Source organism: Chiloscyllium plagiosum, chromosome 15 (genome assembly GCF_004010195.1).
Source record: "Chiloscyllium plagiosum isolate BGI_BamShark_2017 chromosome 15, ASM401019v2, whole genome shotgun sequence".
Classification (NCBI taxonomy): Eukaryota; Metazoa; Chordata; class Chondrichthyes; order Orectolobiformes; family Hemiscylliidae; genus Chiloscyllium; species Chiloscyllium plagiosum.
In genome coordinates, this window is record NC_057724.1 from 13,077,533 (window position 1) to 13,097,946 (window position 20,414).

Here is a 20,414-nt window from a genome sequence, read left to right on the forward strand (position 1 = left end):
GAAAACCTTACTCACTGGTAGTATGTTATTGGAAAGTTGGAATTGCTCACAGCTCCCTGGGCATTGCTAATACATGAAGATCTAAGGTGGAAAGCTGGAAAATTATTTCCCATATATTTGTTGTTTCTTTAGCCATATACCTTTCAGTTAGCTGAATGGAGCAATGCTTGAATTGACTCATTTATAAGTTTGATGTCCAAACCACAGCACATTTTAAGGATACATGACAAGTTTTGAAAATGATACATTTGTTGATGCATATCATGAATGTCTCTCTAACTGGTTGATCCAGTTTGGTGGAATTTGGAACATACCATCTTCTCTGGATTGCAATGTTCTATAAGTAATTGGCTGTCAAAGAAACAAGTAATTAAAATCTATTCTATTAAGCATACTTAGACCTCTGTTAACCTTTCACTGAAGATCAGACCACTGAAAACACATTTTGATAAACATACATCCTGCAAAAAGCATCAATTTCTGTTGAAAGCCCCTGAAACCTCTCACACTTAAAACGAATTGTCAAAGGATTTCCATGGAGCACTCTGAAAAGTTGATTTATTTTAAGATAAATTGAAAATAGTGCAGTTAAAGCACGCCTGTGTGGAGCACAGTTGAAGACACTAAAGCTCTTTTCCCTGATTATCCATAAAAGCTCTTCTCTGTAGTCATGAGACATTATAGCGAGTGGTGTAGTTAGCCAGTTCTCTTACTCTTTTAAGCTTGTGAGTGAGAGGCTGTCCAAGATAAAGATGAGAATGAGCCGTTGCTTTTGGGACTGCCATTGCAGTTGAAATTCATCTTGATAAGGATTCAAAGGGATTGTTCAACACATGGGCATTGTCGGCAAGGCTGGCATTTATTGCTCATCCTTTGTTGCCATGGGAAAACCTTTATGATGCCCTGCTGTCCATGAAGTCATTGAGGTAGCATTGTGGCACAATGAAGGGACTCACAGTTGTGAATTGAGCATTTCCAGCATGTCTGGAGTCACATACGAGCCAGACAGCATTTCTCAAACTGAGCTTCACCACCCCGAGGGTACCTGATTTCCAGCATCTAGCACAGAGCTGTAACCAATGGTTCAATTTCCAACATGCTCTCTCTTCCAACTTGGAATCACCAAATTGGTGATATTGTCCCTGAAATGGGGGCATTATCATGAAATATTATGTTAATACAGCATTCACAATGCATGAGGCTTTTACCAAGTTAATGTTTGACGTGTGAGAGAAATGATGGTATTGTGCAAATGTCGCTGGATTAATACGATAGAGGCCCAGACAAGCACTCTATGACTATTGGTTCAAATTGCATGACAATTCTTGGAATTCAATGAATAAAACTGGAATATGAAGTTGGTAGGTGACCACAAATGCTAGCATCAATTGTTGAAAAACATATCTGCTTCACTAATGTCCTTTGCAAATGTCACAACTCTAACAACTGGAATCAAGCCCCAAAAGTCCACAAACTACTAAAACTGCAAATATTTTATTCGGTTACGAAAATGGTCAGCTTATTTCATTTATTACTGCTATCCAGAGCAATAATGGGCTTCCACGATATATCTTCAATAAACTCAAAAATAACTCATTTATTATAAATAAATATATTCTTACAATAAGTGGCAAAAGAGTTACAAACCAAGCCACTATGTGGAATTAAATTGTATCCATTTAATCCCAAGCTCACAGCAATCACACAGCAGATAAGACAACTCTGCAGGTATGATTTTTTTTAAAATAAAAGGCAAGTGGGAAAATGTCAATCTGGGCCAAGGGTCAAAACTCAGAGGATTAACAAAAAGAGAAGACTTCTCAGCACAGTTGATTTCCTGTCATCGAGGTCGCAATGCTGACAGATGCAGAATCAATGGGCGATCTTTAAATCAGACTTCAGTTTAGATGCGAGTCAGTTAGAGTGAGCTCTCTGAATGAAAGTTCAGCTTTCAATGTTTAAGAAGAAGGTAAAGATACTGATTTCTGGAACTTTCTTAGGATCCCAAGCTGTAAGCTTTTCCTTTTTTTCAGGAGCGAAAGAGATCTTTATTTCTGTTGTCATCTTCTTGGAGTTTTATTCCTTCAACTGATACCCCTGGGTGTGTACTGAAACAGCAGCTTTAGCCTGTTGCCCTGCAACCTTCACCTCAGGGCTCCTTCCCCAGTTTGTTCAGCAATTAGAGTCATTAAACCCATCATTAATCTTAAAAGTTTTGATTTGCATTCTTTCCACAAAGTGGGTTGACCTTGTGTAAACAGTAGCTTAACCACAATACTTCACCTCTGATAATAAATTGCATACTGCAGTGTATAATACTCCTGGCATTAATGATCTTTGTTCTTCAGAATTGGATGACACTGGCTAGACAACAGTAACATTATAGATGCCTAGATTGTGACATGTGGCAGTTTGTGGACAGTGAGATTGTCCTGGATTATTGTATCTATAATAAAGGCTGAAGAAAAGAACATTGCAATAGTAACTTAGATGTTTATAGCATAGACGTGGATGATTGAAACCATTGTGGCCACACAATCTCTATGACTACATTAATACCATATTTCAGCTTTTGACCCATAGCCATGGAAGCTATGAAAATGTAAGTGAAAATCTAAATACTACTTACGTGGTATGAGAGTTCCTAAAACACCTTAAATTACCTTCTAAACAACTCGCCCCTTCCCCACACCTGTAAAAGGACATAGATTTAATGTCATTTCTGAAATCTGTAAGTGCTGTTGGGTTTTCTGGAAGTTTATTTCAATGCATTTAAAAGTGTATTTATAAAGCAAAAGTACTAGAAAAAGTATCTGCTATTGCCTACTCACAGGAGTACTATCTCAGAAACGTAGAAGCATCAAGAAACAGTGGTTGGTTTGATTGGTTGGACATTTTTAAAATGATGCAGATCTTTTTCACTCAATGAATTGCGCAAAAAAAAATTCAGTTTGAATTATAAAATCAGCACAGCAATGGACCAAAACAACTGGATATTAATCTGGCTGCTGAATTGGAGATGCGGCACACGTCCATTGGACTTTCCATGTAGCCACAAGTGTCCTTTGCTGCGATTGTGCATTGTTCAGCAGGAGTTATAAAGATGAATTCAGTTGAAGCTTTGCACCCTTTTGAGTGTGTAATCTCCAGGTGCACAGGAGTTAGACCGTTTTTTATTGCTGAGCAGGGTATCAGTAATAAAGTATTGATTAGATAGCTGATTTTCAATCATACGCTGGGACTCAGTCTCTGAGCGCAAGCAGCTAAGATTGACACTTGCAGCAATGAAGCGTTCTTTATGTGTTAAAGTTGTTGATCTGACAATCTGCTCATTTTCAGTGACAGCAATGTCCTGTTTACGTAGTGCGCTAATTAATAGGCTACCACAATGCAGGATGACATTTAATTTTGGTGCAAAATAGCATAATTTGTCTGGAGAAAACATTGTAATTCTTTTAGATCATCCCTTACTCATGAGAACATAAATTATGAGCATTTGTTCAAGATGTTTTCAGCAGTTTATTGCTCACTGAGGATTATGTGTGTCTGCCAGTGTTATTCTAAGTGATTATCCTACTTGCTCCCACAGCCAATAAATAGTAGAACAAAATCAAACATGTATTTTGAGACATGCCATTGGTTTTTCTTTGATTTCAATGTTCATTGCTAATCCATGACTTTTTATTTAAAGCACTGATTTCAATTGTGATATCAATATTTGCACAAGAAACAGATGTAAGGATTACTGCATGCAAATCTGTAAGTTAAAAAAGTTATATTTTCAATCCTCAAGTTGGGGTCACAGTGGGAAAAGGTTTGAGAAGCACTGTAATAGAGTGAACAACATAGTGTTAAATTTTTGGTGTCGCCACTTTGTAATATGAGTAACATTTTTGTATTAGGTCTCTGAGACTCAGCACTTCAGGCCAATATATCATTAGATAGGTAATGCTGAAGTCACAGTTAGAATTGTAAAATCCCCTTGCCATTAGAATTAGCCTTTATGAAGGTGCAAAACAAATTTTCAAATGTCATTAAAGATTATACAAATGTGTCTCTCTTACCCCAGCCGAATGTGCTGATACATTCTGCCATGATCCATCCAAAATCATCTCGAACATAGCCATCAGGATGTCTAGGTATTTGATTGTCAGAGATGAAAAGTGTTCAATATTGTTTTACCAGGAAGAAGGTGCAGGTTAACAGTTAACATTCTAGGGTCTCCTAAACCCTTGAGGAGTGTTAAGAAAATCATGCTTTATATAATCCTACTTTAAATTCCATTTAGTTCCAGATTTAAAAAATTGGGTTCTTAAGGAAAACTAATCAGCATTTTTACTTGGATATAAGGCCCATGTCAGTCTGCCATAGAAATAGACTTTGCAAATGCAAAGAATCCTAAGGTACTCCTGAAAATTCATGGATACAATAAGTCTATGAGAATCTGGAGCAGAGAGCATCATATGCAACAAGGCACTATGATACACAACACAGGAATGTGGTAGGAGATTTTACTTGGATTGGAAAGACCAAATTCTCGAGGAGTTAAAATTAGGGTCGAAGGTTTGTCTTGCTTTCAATAAAAAATGAATCTCTGAGGAATAAAACTTCACTGTGAAATGCAATATTGAGTTAGGATCTACCAGGCTCCAAAAGGAAATTACAGAAGAAAACCCCAGGAGCTGGGAATCACTTAGGACTGATTCCAGGAGGTTCAATATCTAGTTAAAAGATGACATAATGTGGTCTTGATAGAAGACTATTTTCTCAGTTGTGTTAAAAGTTCTAAGTGCAGTCGAAAGTGGAAGTTTGCTTACAAAATATTGTTTAGTCAATAATCTTTTTAAAATCTAGTTAATGGTTTAAATTCTGAAATCCTACCATATCACTGGCCAGCCATGAACTGGAAATTTTAATTTTTTTAAAGTTATCTGTCTCCATAGGGATTGTAACAGTGTATGCTATGCTGTGCAATAAGATTTATGTTGCATTATGTGAAATGAACAAAAATAGAAATTTCTGCAGAAACTCAGCAGGTCTGGCAGCATCTGCTGGTACAAAACACAGTCAACATTTCAAATCCAGCGACTCTTCTTCAGAACTGGAAACTGCAAGGAAAAGGTGATATTTACGCTGATTATGGGGGAAAGGAATAAACTGATGGGAGGAGACTGAGCCGAGAGGGAGAGAAAAGAAGGTTAGGCAGACAAAAGGGCTGTTAAAGATAAGCCAGGGAAGAAGAGAAGCTCATATTGTTTGAACTGGAATCCAGAAACTGTCCAAAAACTCTAAAAACTGTGTCAACTTGAAAATTTAATTTCAGGTCATGAAAAAGCAGTTATCACTAATGTTGACATTGAAACTGTCTGATTATTGTAAGCATCCAAGTGGTTCACTGCATTCCTTCGGAGCGAAAGCTAGTGTGCTTTTTAACTTTGTGTGATTTTTAACTTTGTGCACCCCAGTCCAACACCGGCATCTCCAAATCATAATTTAGTCAATTGTGACTCCAGGCCAACATCTTACCTGTGCTCTGAAATGGCCTGGCAAGCTGTCCCATTGTATCTTAACTCCAACAAAATTCCGGCATCACCTTCACAGCACAGATTCAAACAGAGTGCTCGCCAATGCCTTCTCATGGTGTGGAGGTGCTGGTGTTTTGTCTGGGGTGGACAAAATTAAAAATCATACAACACCAGGTTTTAGTCTAACAAGTTTATTTGGAAGTACAAGCTTTCAGGTAGCCACCAGATACCAACTTTGCCAGTGATGCCCATATCCTCAGATGGAATAGTTGTTTTTAAATGAAGTACTTAACAAGTTGATGCAAACTTGCTCACTCTTTGTATTTTAATTGCAGTGTTAAACTCATGTAAGACAAAATGATTAACGTTCCCAGGAGATTTCACTGAAGGTAAATGTGCCAGTTTTTCACAAGGTAATGTCAGGGCCAATGATTAAAAATGTACAGTGGACTGATACAGGAATGGCCAAAATAAAAAGCAGTAAAATGTCATTGGACATCTCCTAAGTGGCCTGTTGAATGTACGTCTGGATGAATATAATTTCAGAAGTGATCATTTGTGGGCAAGGACAGTCAGGATTTGCTTCATACAACTATACATCACAGCTATTTAAATAATACTGAAGTCCTTCTTACTCACTGTGAATTGCGTTAAAAATCACCTGACACCAGGTTATAGTCCAACAGGTTTATTTGGAAGCACTACCTTTCAGAGCACTGCTGAAAGCTAGAGCTTCCAAATAAACCTGTTGGACTATAACCTGGTGTTGTGTGATTTTTAACTTTGTCCACCCCAGTCCAACACCAGCAGTCACTGTGAATTGATGAATCCATGACTTGAAACAATACCATATATTTCTCTGTAATCTACGAGTGAATTTGATTGAATGGAAAAACAGATTGAAAACACCCAGCTCTTAAGAGCTGCAGCCAGTATAAATATAACTAAAATTGTGACATTGAGCCAGGTAAGGAAATATTAGATCAGATATGGGCCAAGTGCAGGGACATGGCATTAGCATGGACCAACATTTTGGTTGGCATGAACCAATTTGGGCCAAAGGGCCTGTCTCCACTTTGTAGGACTCTGTGAATCTTTGTCAAAGGGGAAGAAGTTAAGATGTTCCTCACAGAAGAAAAGCAATGGAGAGAAATGGACTGGTGTAGCAATGGACTTCCAGAGCCTAGATAACTGAAGACATGGTCACTCATGGTGGAATGATTAAAATTGGGAATGCACAAGAGGCTAGAATCAGCCATCTCAGAGCTTTGACAGATGGAGAAGATTACAAAGATTCAAAGGGAGAGAAAGGCAATCGAGGGATTGCAAACAAGAATGAGGATTTTAAAATCAGTGTGCAGCTTGATTAGGGTCCAATGGAGGTCACCAAACACAGGGCCATGAGGTGAAAGGGAATTGGTATGGGATAGGGCATAAGCAGCAGGGTTTTGATTATCTCAGACTTAGTAAAGGTAGGATGTGGGAAGTGAGATGGAGAACATTGGGATAGTCAAGTTTACAGCTAACAAAGACACGAATGAGGGCTTTGGCAAGAGGTAAGCTGAGACGGCTCACCAATGTTGTGGAGGTATAAATAAGTGACCTTTCTGATTATGCGCATTTGTGATCAGAAGTTCATCTTCGGTCAATGTGACACCGAAGTTGCAAACAGTCTGGTTTTCCTCCATACTGTTGCCATGGAAACAGGTAGAAGAACAGAGTCAGTAGCGAGGGAACTGAGTTTGGAGCGGGGCAGAATACAATAATTTCACCCTTCCTGATATTTGATTAGAGGAAATCTCTGTGTATTGAGTATTGGATGTCACATAAGCAGCCTGATAATTTAGCATCAGTGAAGGCATTAAGAGAGGTTGCAGTGAGGTACAGTTGGATGTCATTTGTGTTTATGTGAAAGTTCTGTGCTTTTGGATGATGTTGCAGAGAGATAGCAGTATGGATGTGATATAGACAAAGACCAGGGATAGGCAGGGCAACAGAATGCAGCAATCAAAGGTTTTGTGCATGGTATTACCCTTGGCTTGAGTGATCGTTGCTGCTCCCACTGAAGCCACAGCAGAATATTGTTCGCACTGACCTGTTCTAAGTTTCTGATCATTCAAATACAATGCAGCACCCCACCCTTCAAGCCATCAGGGAGGTCAATTTCAATAAACTGAATATTGAGTCAAACTTCAGTGTTAGAGTCCGTATACTCATTAAGTATGCATAAAGATAAACTAATTTTGTATCTTGTTGTCACTGGACCAACAATAAACTTTTATTCAGTTTCTCAAAATTGTTTCTGGAACAATCTGCATTGATCCCGAAACATTGGATAAGTACATGAATAAGGAAGGTTTGGAGGGATATGGGCCAGGAGCAGGTAGGTGGGACTAGTTTAGTTTGGGATTATGGTCAGCACGGACTGGTTGGACCGAAGGGTCTGTTTGAGTGCTATATGACTCTATGATTCTATATGAGGTCTGATCTTATGATAAAGTAATTGTATGAGATTTGATTTTTAACAAAAAGATAATGTTTGCACAAAGAAAGGGGGAAGACAATCTTGCATATCTGTAAACGCCTTCACAACCTCATGACATTCTGAGTGAAATACTTTGGATGTGTGCAGGTAAATTGTGATATAGAATACATATGTCAATCTGTGTCCAGCAGGCTGTCACAGACACCATTGTGATCATGAGCAGATGATCTGTTTTTTATTGATGTGGATTGAAGACTAAATATTGGGCTGCACATTGTGGGTAGATTTCATGATGAAGTGGCATTGAAGAGGAGGGAAAAACAGTGAGTATAAGTGATGTTGGATCATCATGGCATCAGTGAGAAAATTGGACAATGCACAGAATAGCATGAACACCACAGACTGACCAGAGGCAAATATCTAAGCAGCAAAATTTGGTTAGGAAGCACCGGTACTTATAGTGCTACTGATGGTATTTCATGCTTTAAATCGTGTCTGTTCAATGCAATCCCATTTCTGAAATGTGTGCTGCACACTAGATTTTGTAAGAAGCAGCACAAGGCAAGGCAGTCTGAGCTGGAGGTCTGCAGAATATACAGACTGCGACATCCATCAGCATTTTGGAGCTCTATCAGCTGCTGCTGTCTCTCAACTGCACACAGCAGGAGGGAGGAATCCCCAGCGGAACTGTTTGAATTCGCTGCCTGCAAACAGCAGTTTCAGAGCTAAAAGAGGGTCTTTATCATCTCCTTTTGCTTCTGCATTAACATTTGAAAAGTCTAAAAAATATTAAGTCAAAAAAAAGTAAAGTGATTGTGTGCTAGAAGGCAAATAATTTCTTTGAACTTTGATATTCAAACAATTATTTTAATAAAATACACTGTGTTTGCAATGGACGTGTTTCAGTGGTACAGTGACACCATGCAAGTTACAGGTTTTATCATTGCAGCAATTATTGTTTTTTTCAGTACAGTTAAGATGATTAATTATTTTGTATGTTCTTTTAGAAGCTTTTTTTTTCACTGAATCATAGAATTTGTTCTTTGCATTTTAAAGTTTGTTTAAATGATGATTTTACTGAGAACATTTTAGTGCAAGTTTTTTTTTAAAGTGCAATAATTCAGTGGCATATATTTTATTTTGGATTTAATTTTCTACAGAAACATAAATTTAACACATATATTTTAATTTTTATACTTACAAATTATGCATTCTATTAGAAAGCCATGGCAAATTGCCAATTATTTGGATTTAGCAATCGGAAATTTGGTCTACTGTTCCCAGTACTTGTGTTTTTCTATTTTTGACATTTTTAAAAAATACGTTCTTCAGGTAAAAACGGGAAAAGGTAGCCAACCCTGATTTAAAGAGATCATCAACTTCTTTCAGGTTAATATCTGAATAAGCTCAATGGCTTCTGCTAAATTTGTAAGAAGGAGTCTATAATTTGTTTTGCTACTTGAAGTTGCTTCATGAGGAATGGTAATGGTATGGTTCTGACTTACAGATCTATTTGAACCGCTTGGGTAGTAGCTTTTTTGCTTCTTTGGAGAATCCGTCAATTGCAGGGAGAAAACCCAAAGTTGTTTTAAGAGGGAGGAGGGCTTGAGAAGAGCTCCCTGTAAGAAATTATATTTTTTAAAGGTCCTCAGGGAACAATCCTCCTACCTCAATTTGACTGGGACAACACAACATGAATAGGACAAGCCAAACAGAGGACAACCGGTGAATTCCTAGAAGCATGGCACTCATCCAAAGACTCCATCAATAAACATATTGACCTAGACCCAATATACCAACAACTGGAACTGGCAGCTGGAAGTAAAGGGAACGAAACCAAATAAATTCCAGTGACACAGTACAGCAGTGCTTCAGAGGAGGCTCTGAGGATTTCACCTAGACAGGGGATAAAACATCTACAACCCAACTTCCCAGCACGATGAGCATACCCACAACAACTACAACCAGCATCCAAGCTGCAAACCTTGAATTGTCAAAAAACCCAAATATGTTTCATTGTCTCTTCTCAGAGAGATGCTCATGGAGAAACCATTGCAGTCCTCCACACTGCAGGTTTCCATTAACTCCACACAAGTTGCTTTATGAGTGCTACATTTTCACACTGAGGTATACCGCAATCAGAAAGGCTTCCTCTTTCTCTTCATTCAGTTTGTGGGCAACTATGCTGAGGGCATTTTGCAAACCAAGTCTTGTTATCCTGGCAGCTGCCATGATGCCTCCATTCTGCAACTATGTCATCGATTTGATTCACAAACCAGAGGAAGGATTCAATACAAAGGGCTATCCATTCACTACCTTACTCATGAATCCAATGTTTAACCAATGCACATGTGAAGGCATTCATAAATAATGGGAATGATGCTACTACATTCCATCTGATGAATGTGAGCACTGGGATAATTAAACAACATTTCTGCTTCCAGGATTGTAATGGAGGAGCCCTGCATCTAGTTTCATCGTGTTCTGCTACATGTACAATCACAACATGATGTCTATGTAGCCCTTGATATTAACCACTCTCTGAAAGGTTGGGAAGGGAAGAGGCAACTAATGCATCTCTATTTTTTGTTGAGCTATGCACAGAGAACCTAACTGTTAATAAGATACCAATTGTATGAGAGGCTTTTGGCAGTTTGGGTTCTTGGAAAATTCACGCTGACGTATAGTGAATGACCATACAAGCTAACCATTTACTCTTATTTTATTCACCCATGGGATGTAGCCTATCCTGAGTTACCCTTGAGAAGGTGGTGGTAAGCTGCAACTAGTGCAGTTATAGAGTCATACAGCATGGAAATGGACCCTTCAGTCTAACTAGTCCATGCTGACCATAAGTTAAGGTTAGAGTGGTGCTGGAAAATCACAGCAAGTTTCCTGATGAAGGGCTCCTGCCTGAAACATTGATTTTTCCCGCTCCTCGGATGCTGCCTGGCCTCCTGTGCTTTTCTAGCACCACTTTCATCTTGACTCTGATCTCCAGCATCTGCAGTCCTCACTTTCACCATGCTGACCATAATCCTAACCTAAACTAGTCCCGTCTGCTTGTGCTTGGCCCATTTTCCTGCAAAAATTTCTTTTTCATGTACTTATCTAAATGTCTTTTAAACATTGTAACTGTATCCATATCCACCACCTCCTCTGGAAGTTCATTCCATGCGCAAACAGCTCTCTGTGTAAAAAAATTGCCCCTCATGTCTTTCTTCAATCTTATTTCTCTCACCTTAAAAATATGCCCTCCAGTCATGAAATCCCCCACCCCCATGCCATTCATCTTATCTATTGCCCTCGTCCTTTTATAAGCCTTTCACCCTCCTGGGCTCCCATGAAAAAAGTTCCAGCCTATCCTATCTGTCCATATAACTCAAACCCTCCATTCCTGGCAATCTTAATCAATTGGGACAATAGCCTGCGGATTGGCAGATAAAGTTTAAGTTGGATAAATGCAAGGTACGGTTGCTCATAGGATGGCCTCACAGCACCAGCGACCCGGGTTCAATTCCAGCCTCAGGCGACTGTCTGTGTGGAGTTTGCACATTCTCCCCATGTCTGCGTGGGTTTCCTCAGGTAAGTTTCCTCCCCCACTCCAAAGATGTGCAGGTTAAGTGGATTGGTTATGCTAAATTGCCCATAGTGTTCAGGGATGTGTAGGTTTGGTGGCATTTGTCAGGGGAAATGTACAGCATAGGGGAATGGGTCTGTGTAGGTTACTCTTCAGAGGGCCGGTGTGGACTTGTTGAGCCAAATGGCCTGTTTCCACACTGTAGGGATTCTATGAAATCTCTTCTGTGCCCTCTCTGGCTCAATAATGTCCTTCCTATAACTGGATGACCAGAACTGGATACAGTACTTCAGAAGATACCTCACCAACATCTTGTACAGTCTCAACATAACATCCCGACTGGATGTAAGTTTGCTCACTGAGCTGGAAGGTTTCATTTCATCACCATACTAGGTAACATCATCACTGAGTCTCCCGTGAAGCACTGGTGGTATGGCCCACTTTTTATTTGTGTATTTAGGTTTCCTTGCATTGGTGATGTCATTTCCTGTGGTGATGTCATTTGCTGTTCTTTTTCTCAGGGGGTGGTAAGTGGGATCCAAGTCAATGTGTTTGTTGTTAGAGTTCTGGTTGGAGTGCCATGCTTCTAGGAAGTCTCGCACGTGTCTCTGTTTAGCTTGTCCTAGGATGGATGTGTTGTCCCAGTCGAAGAGGTGTCTTTCCTCATCTGCGTGTAAAGATACTAGGCAGAGTGGGTCATGTCACTTTGTGGCTCGTTGATGTTCATGTATCCTGATGGCTAGTTTCCTGCCTGTTTGACCAATGTAGTGTTTGCTACCATTCTTGTAAGGTACTTTTACAAGGTATGTAACATCCCAACTCCTATACTCAAAGGTCTGAGCAATGATGGCAAGTTAAACATCTTTTTAACCAGCCTATCAATATGAGATGCAAACTTCAAATAAGTCTCCCTGTACTACAACATTACCCAAGGCCCTACACTTAATTGTATAATTGTTGCCTTTGTTTGTTTTACCAAAGTGCAATACCTTGCATTTATCCAAATTAAACTTTGCCACTCCTCAGGCCATTGTCCCAATTGCTCAAGATCTCTGTAATTTTAGATAACCTCCTTCAATGTCTACTATGCCACAACTGTGTCATCCACAAACTTACTAACCATGCTTTCTATATTCTCATCTAAATTTTTTACATTAATGACAAACAAAAGTGGACCCAGTATCGATCCCTGTGGAACACTGCTGGCCACATGTCCATGTGCTGTTGGGAGTCACCCAATACCATTAGGGAGGCAATTCCAGGATTTTGTCCGAACAACAGTGAAGGAACGGTATATTCCCAAGTCAGAATGGTGAGTGGCTCAGAGGGGAACTTGCTGGTGTTCCCATGTATCTGCTGCTCTTTGTCCTTCTAGAAGGTGGTCGTTGTGGCTTTGAAGGAAAAGGGTCTTAATTAGAGCAATGGTTCTCAAACTGCTGTCTTGAGGCTTATTGTGACGTTCCAGGGATCAGTGACACATGGACAGCTCATGGGTGGGTGATAGATGTAAAAGTCCAGAGTGCATTGATCTAAACTAAGTGACTAAGAGAGTGCTGTAGTGTTCTGCTTTAGCTGTCTCCATATTCCCTCTATCCTTGTACCACAGATCTCTCCTTGCCCAGGTCTTGTTCTTGCTTTCTCTATGCTCCTGTTTCCTCTATGTTTTGCTCTCCACATGTTACTGCTCTGATTGCAATGTGCTTCCTCATTGATCCTGCCCTGCTTCCACTATCCAAGGGAATGTTCCAGGCTCCTACACTCTCCAGGCACCTGCCCAGGGTTGTCAGACTTTGCAGTGGCAGGCAGTTTCAACCACCTTTCTAATATTTGTTAGTAAATACCAGTTTTCACACAAGTTGTATTTAAACACTCTCAAACTTGTGAGCACACATCACTCCAAACCTGCAATCTCTACCATCTAAAAAAGGACAAGGGCAGCAGGTATTTGGCAACACTATTATCTGCAACATCCCTTCCAAGCTACTCATTATCCTGAATCGGAATTATATTGTCATTCCTTCACTGTCACTGAGTTAAACTTATGAATTCCCTTTCTAACTGCATGTGGACGCATCTGCAAACAATGCACTGCAGCAGTTCAAGTAGGCAGCTCACTACCACTTTCACCAGGGTAGCAAGGGACAGGTAATAAATGCTGATCCAACCAGTGGCACTCACATCCCATGAATAAATAATGAAAAAAATTTCCCTTTCATATTATGAGTCTTATATGGTATCATAATTGGGGATTCTGTGATTTCTGATCTACTTGGATAAGGGTTCTTCAAATAAAATTACCTATGAACTGTTGAATTAGTGAACAAAACATAAATTATATTTTCTCAGAGCACAGACCACATCTGCATGTGGGCAGCTCACACTATTGTACATTCCAATTTATTACCCTACTCGGTCTTGAAATAATTTTTTTGGAACAAAATAACCCATGACTCTCAAGCTGCATTTTGCAAGTGCAGGAGCAAAGTGATACTTCTGAAATACATAGAATGGATATTGTTAATATGGCAAAGCAAGACAGACCACAGATTGCCAACCAGAGATCAGAAGGCAAAATGCTTCCCTTTCCTGGTTGATAGTCAGTTATTATCGTATCCAGGAAAGAAAGCAGACAATTTTTAGACACACAAATACTTTAACTAAATTTATTCTTAAAAAAAATTAATAGCTTAGTTCAGTGAAGATAGTTTTCCAAAAAGGGAAAATGTCTAATTGATTAAATGTTTTTTTTTTGTCAGTTGTCTCACTCCTCTGAAGTTTAGTGAGACTCATTGGTACCAGGTGTCTTTACATTAAAAAATAAAACTAGGAATAACTCTTGGAGTTAAGTTGTAATTGGTCACGGAACTAAGAGAGAAGGCAGTTGTACTCTGACCTCTGGAAAGCCTGTAAGTGAAGACAGGTCTTTCCTTTTCTGTGGAATAGAAGCGAGGCTCAAAGACTCTGTGAAGAACTTGCAAAGACATAGGTTCAATTGATTGGTTATTGAATTGAGGATTGCTATGATTGTAAACAATGTCATATTATCACCAGAAACCAAAACAATTGGAAGAAAGTCATCTCGTTCCACTCTTGTGTTTTGGAATCTTGAACTGCAGAATGTATTCCGTGTTGCCTATATTTTCAAACTATGATGTTTCTGCAGAGCAGTCTGTAATGTTGATTCTATTTGTGAATGAATGTGTGCATGTGTTTCTCAGTAGTGAGCACTGCTGCCTTACAGTGCTGGGGGACTCGGCTTCAACTCCAGCCTCGGGCGCTTGTCTGTGTGGAGTTTGCACATTCTCCCCGTATCTGCATCGGATTCCTCCGGGTGCTCCAGTTTCCTCCCACAATCCAAAGATGTGCAGGTTACTCCTCGGAGGGTCGGTGTGGACTTGTTAGGCCGAAAGTCCTGTTTCCTCACTTTAGGGATTCTATGAATGAAAACAAAGTGTTGGATGTTAAGTGTGGGTTTACTTTAAGTTTATATATTAGTAATTAATAATTTATTTTGACAACTCTTCAAGGACATGTTTGTTTATAATAAATGTTTGTTTTCTTGTTTATTAACAAAACTTGGTGTGTTTCTCTTTTGTTAGATAGACGTTAAACTTAGCCAAATTAACTATTTTAGTAATTACATTTCATGGCTTGTGAAATAGTGGAACTTGATTTCCAACATAGTCTTCCTATCAGGGTAATGACAAACAGGCACCTTACATCTCTACCTGAAAACCCAACATTCACATTCAGCCTTATCCCATTTCCCTCTCACACCCAGGCCTCACAGTCACCCATTCACAAATAGTGACCATTTTATTCCATCTACACAAGTCATTTCTCATAATCATAACTTTGCCTCCCCTGTTGGCAGAACAGAGCACAGAACTTAGTGGAGAGGCAGAGATCAGGAATAGTCTTCTAGGACAGGTAACTTGATGACCACTGGCTATGCATTCTGATCTGGCTTACAGGGAAGGACTTTAAGACCTTAAGAAATAAGGGCAGAAGTAGGCTGAACAGGAGGGGAAACATCCTCTCGGGACATACCCTTTCAAGCTTCTTAAGAATACATATGTTTCAACAAGACCTCCTCTCATTCTTCTAAACTTCAGTAAATAATGTCTCAATCTGATCAATGTTTGCTGATAAGACAATCCCTCCATACTGAGGATCATCCTAGTGAAACTTCTCTCTTGTGCACCAACAAAATAATAACTTTTCTTAAACGAGGGCACCAAAACAGCTCACGGTACGCCAGACATAGTTTCACCAGTACCTTGTGCAGTTGCAGTGAGTATTCGCTACTCTCATACTCCAAACTACTTGAAACAAAGGGCAATATTCCATTAGCCTTCCCAATGACCTGCTGCATGTGTGCTAGTTTTCTGTGTTTGCCCCCAGGTCCCTTTGTGTTGAAGCTTTCTGCGGTTTCTTCCATTTAAATAAACTGTTTTTTTTTAGTTCTCCCAAAAAGAACAACTTTGTATTTTCCCACGTTATATTTCAGTTACAAAATTCTTGCTCGCTTCTTCAACCTACCAATATCTCTCTGTAAACCGTTTCCATCATAACCTGTCTTTTCATCTATTCTAGTGCTGATTGCAAATTTGGCTGCAATACTTTCACTTCTTCCTCCAAATCATTAATAAAACAAATGCGAGACTCTTGCATCTGCGTGGCATGGGCTTGGGGGTCCAGACCAGGACTCTGGCAGCACCATGGTGTCGAGACTCTTGTTTCTATATGGCAAGGGCTGGGAAGCCCAAAGCAGAGAAGAAAATGTTGGATTCGGTTTAAGTTATCTTTTTAAAAAATTTATTTTAAGTTAATGTGAATGGTGTCCGTGTACAGTGACAGTACATACTTTTCACTGTATTTTATATTGAATGCATGTGACAATAAATGATTCAATTCAAAAAACTGTTTCCTGCCCATGAGCTAATTCTCTATCCATACCAACATATTACATCCAATGCCTTTGCCTCTTATTTTATAACTTAATCTTTTGTAAAATACCTTGTCAAATGCCTTCTGGAAGTCCAAATACAAAACGCATACTGTTCTCCTCCGTCCACTCTGAGCGTTTCTCAAAAAAAACCACTGATAAATTGGTCGGATATGATTTCCTTTTGTTGGACTTTGGCTCAATCTGCCACTTTAAATTTACTTTCTTCTATGTGTGAGCCAAGTCCTGCGTGTTCTTTTAAATGAAGCAATAGGAGAAGATATTCGGTCTCACACTCTTAATTTATTTTACACAGTAAGTGGACAAGGCATTCAGAGCTCTAGGTCTAAATCTCTTTGTCCCTGACAAACTACAAAGTGTGTCAGTTCAAAAAGTAAGACCTCGTTTTGTCCCTGCCCCAGTCTTTTATACAATACAAAACGTCATATAAACACTGAGGTAGAATTATCTTCTGATTGGGTGTTAATCTGACTCCATTCCCCGCCTCCTCGCATTCCTAGCTGTCCGACCCCACGTGACCTTCTTTTACCCGCGAAATGGAGCATCACGTGACCACCTCGACCCACTTCCGAGGCGCGAAACGGAACATCACGTGATCGCCCACCCTCTTCCGGGGCGTGAAACGGGACGCCACGTGACCGCCCCGCACTCTTCCTGGTGCGAGACGGGGACGCCACGTGACCACGCCCCCTCTTGGGTTACAGAGTCACCACAGGGTTTTGAGTGCTGAATCCATCCAGAGTCCCAGCCAGCCTTCTGTTTTTAAAGTAAGGAATATATTTACAAGTCCCCCTTTTGGTCTCATGAAAATGAGACCAACCAACCAGTTCTATACATCATATTCGCTCTCTGATGCATAGTCCTCCCTCCTTGCTAAAGCCATGGTTTCCGTCTCCATCTGTGACATCTGGTAAGACGGGGGAGCCTTCCCTTCAATTGCTGTAATAATTACCCTGTTTAACAAAGATCTAATACAGGGAATACAACAACATCTGCACAACACTAACACAATAATCATACCCCCGAGGGACATAAACACAGAGGCAATTAATCCCTTCCATTTCCCAAACCATGAATCGAACAGTGCTCCTAGAGGGTTGTAAATACCCGAGTGTTCATGCATTTCTTCAGACAAAATTCTTAGTCCTTCCAAGGCTCTGGTGACCGAACCATCAGGTGCCGTATTGTTGGGGATGAACGTACAACATTGATCTCCAAACATAGAGCACACTCCCCACTGTTCTGCTAACAACATATCTAAGGCCATTCTATTTTGAACTGTCATCAATGAGGTTGCTGCCAATTGTTCAGAAAGTCCCACCACCGCATCTCTAGTTCCATTGGCTAGCCTGAGTACATTGTAATGTACATAATTAATGCGGTCAACGTTTTTATTCGGCGTAACTGGGAATAAAACACTGATAATTGGGAGATTCTCAAACCCTGCTGCTATCTGGTCTGCCAATTTATATTCATCAGGTACACCGTGGGGAACACCTATTGCATCTATGTAAGGGGTTGAGCCAGATGTGACATCAAACAAATCCCTACGAATTTGTGTATACGGATTTATTCCCTGTCGCCGTTCTCCCAAAAGGAATAAGGGTACCCCTAACCTAACCATTGCACAGGTTCCAGACCAATCTGGAGGTAGACTAATATGCAGTGTTCTATCTCCACAGTACCAAAAAAGATCAGCTCTGGCCCAAACCATTGTGCTAGCGTTCTGCCAGCCCGTTACATTAATTGTGTCCTGACACCAGTCAGCGGGCATGTCTCCCAAGACAACATTTGACTTTCGAGCAAAACAAGTGTAATTGTTGGCTCTTGGTGTAAACACTGGAGGTAACACAGAATTCTTTACTGGTGGGAAAATAGCACTTAATGTGGTACAATTTGGAGGGTCCGCTTGCATAGTGAGGGCCATCATGCAGTGAAATCCTATTGGGTCTATATTAGGGAACAATGGGACCGGGGTAGTAAATAGGGTTGGCCTGGCCGAGGAACACGCGACACAATTACTCATATTCATTGAGGTTGCAGTCGCTGTCATCCAGTCCAGCCATAAGTTCTTGTCCCCATACCCGGTAGCTAATTTAATAATCTCCCTGCTCGTAAGGTTGTTGTGGTCTATTACCACAACTCCTGAACTTGATTCTACCTCCATACTTGTATTTTCAGTTTGTGGCTGGCTCATAGGAGGGTCTACTAAGGTTACCTTTAATAATCCCATATTATCCACTCCAGATTGATCTACACCTATTACAAGATAAAAGCTTCTGTCATCACTCTCACAGTAACTCTGTACCTCCTTTGGACTAGGATTAATATCAAATTTTGTCAGAGTTAACAAAAGTGGATTTTTTAACTCTGAAGAATGATCAAGTTGCCCCTTTGTCAGGCTCACATGGTCTCGAATGTTCCATCTATTATCCAAGGGTGACGACCTCTTGGGGGTCCATTGTACCCCAGTCCATGTTAATACATTATCTCACGACGGGCATGGGTCATAGTAAATGGCATAAAAACAAAGGTATACATCATACTCCCTCCAGCTCCCTATATCTTTGCCACAATCAATTACTTCGCATAAATCAAACTGATATGTTGTACCATGATTTCTATCGTGTCTGATGTGTACCTGGCTCCTCGTCTCCCATAAACATTTATCCGCCTCTTGTCCTACTACTCTTTTGTTCCTGGAACTTCCTCCCTCGGCTGTGTGTTTGTCCCTCGTGGTTAATACTCCTATTAACAGCAGCATAACACTTATACATAAGACAATAGCAAAGACTCTCAATCTCCACAGCCTAAGGTAATGTGAGCTGCTTACAGGGATAAACATTATATCCTTTACACAGCTTTGCTTAGAAATCTTGAGAACCTCTCCCCCTTTTTCCAAAACCTTCTTCGTACAAACATTAAACAATTAGGACCCTTCTACTCGTTTTCTGTTCTTATTTGTTCTAAAGTTCTTGTTGGCGGTTCTGTGGCTGCACACTGACTCCAATGGTACCAGCTTTCTCCTTTCCCCTGTAGTCTAACCGCATGAGATGTCCACTCCACCACCTTATAAGGTCCTGTCCACTTCGGCTCCGACCACTTCCGTTTGATCACCTTCAGCAGGACCCAGTCTGTAGTAGATGGCGCCTGGCTCTGTAGTTCCCCCTTTTCCGGTCCAACCTGTTTGGAGAAAGCTGACACCAAAGCTGTTAGTTGGTCATAGTAAGGTTTGTACCTTAGAGAGGCTCCTCCTCCCTCTAACATCTGTATTCCAGCTCCTGGTCCCAGGAACTGCTGCCCTGTTGTCAGCTCATACGAGGTGAACCCTGTGATAGAGTTTACTGAGCTTCTAATGGACATTAAAGCTAAAGGTAGGGCATCCACCCAGCTTAACTTTGTTTGTGCACACACTTTTCCTATTTTTCCTTTTATGGACTGATTCATTCTTTCCACTTTTCCCTGTGACTGAGGAAGGTACACTGTTCCAAACGTATGTTTCAGTCCTAAAGCTGCTTCAACTTCTTACAGGTCTTTGTTCTTGAAATGTGTGCCATTATCTGACCTGACTTACTTTGGAAACCCATGCGTTGGAATATATTGGTTTATCAAGAATTTGATCACTGTCTTTGCATCTTCCTTTTTCACAGGTATTGCTTCTGGCCAACCAGTATATGCATCCACTGCTACCAGAAGGTACCGATATCCATTTACTCTCTCTATCATATCAGTGTAGTCAATCACTATTTCCTGACCTGGCATTCTTGGAAGAGAGAATTTTCCCTCGTGTGGTTTCACTGTTGGTCTCACGTTATATTCTGTACATGTTCTACATTCCCTGATATAATTTTCAAT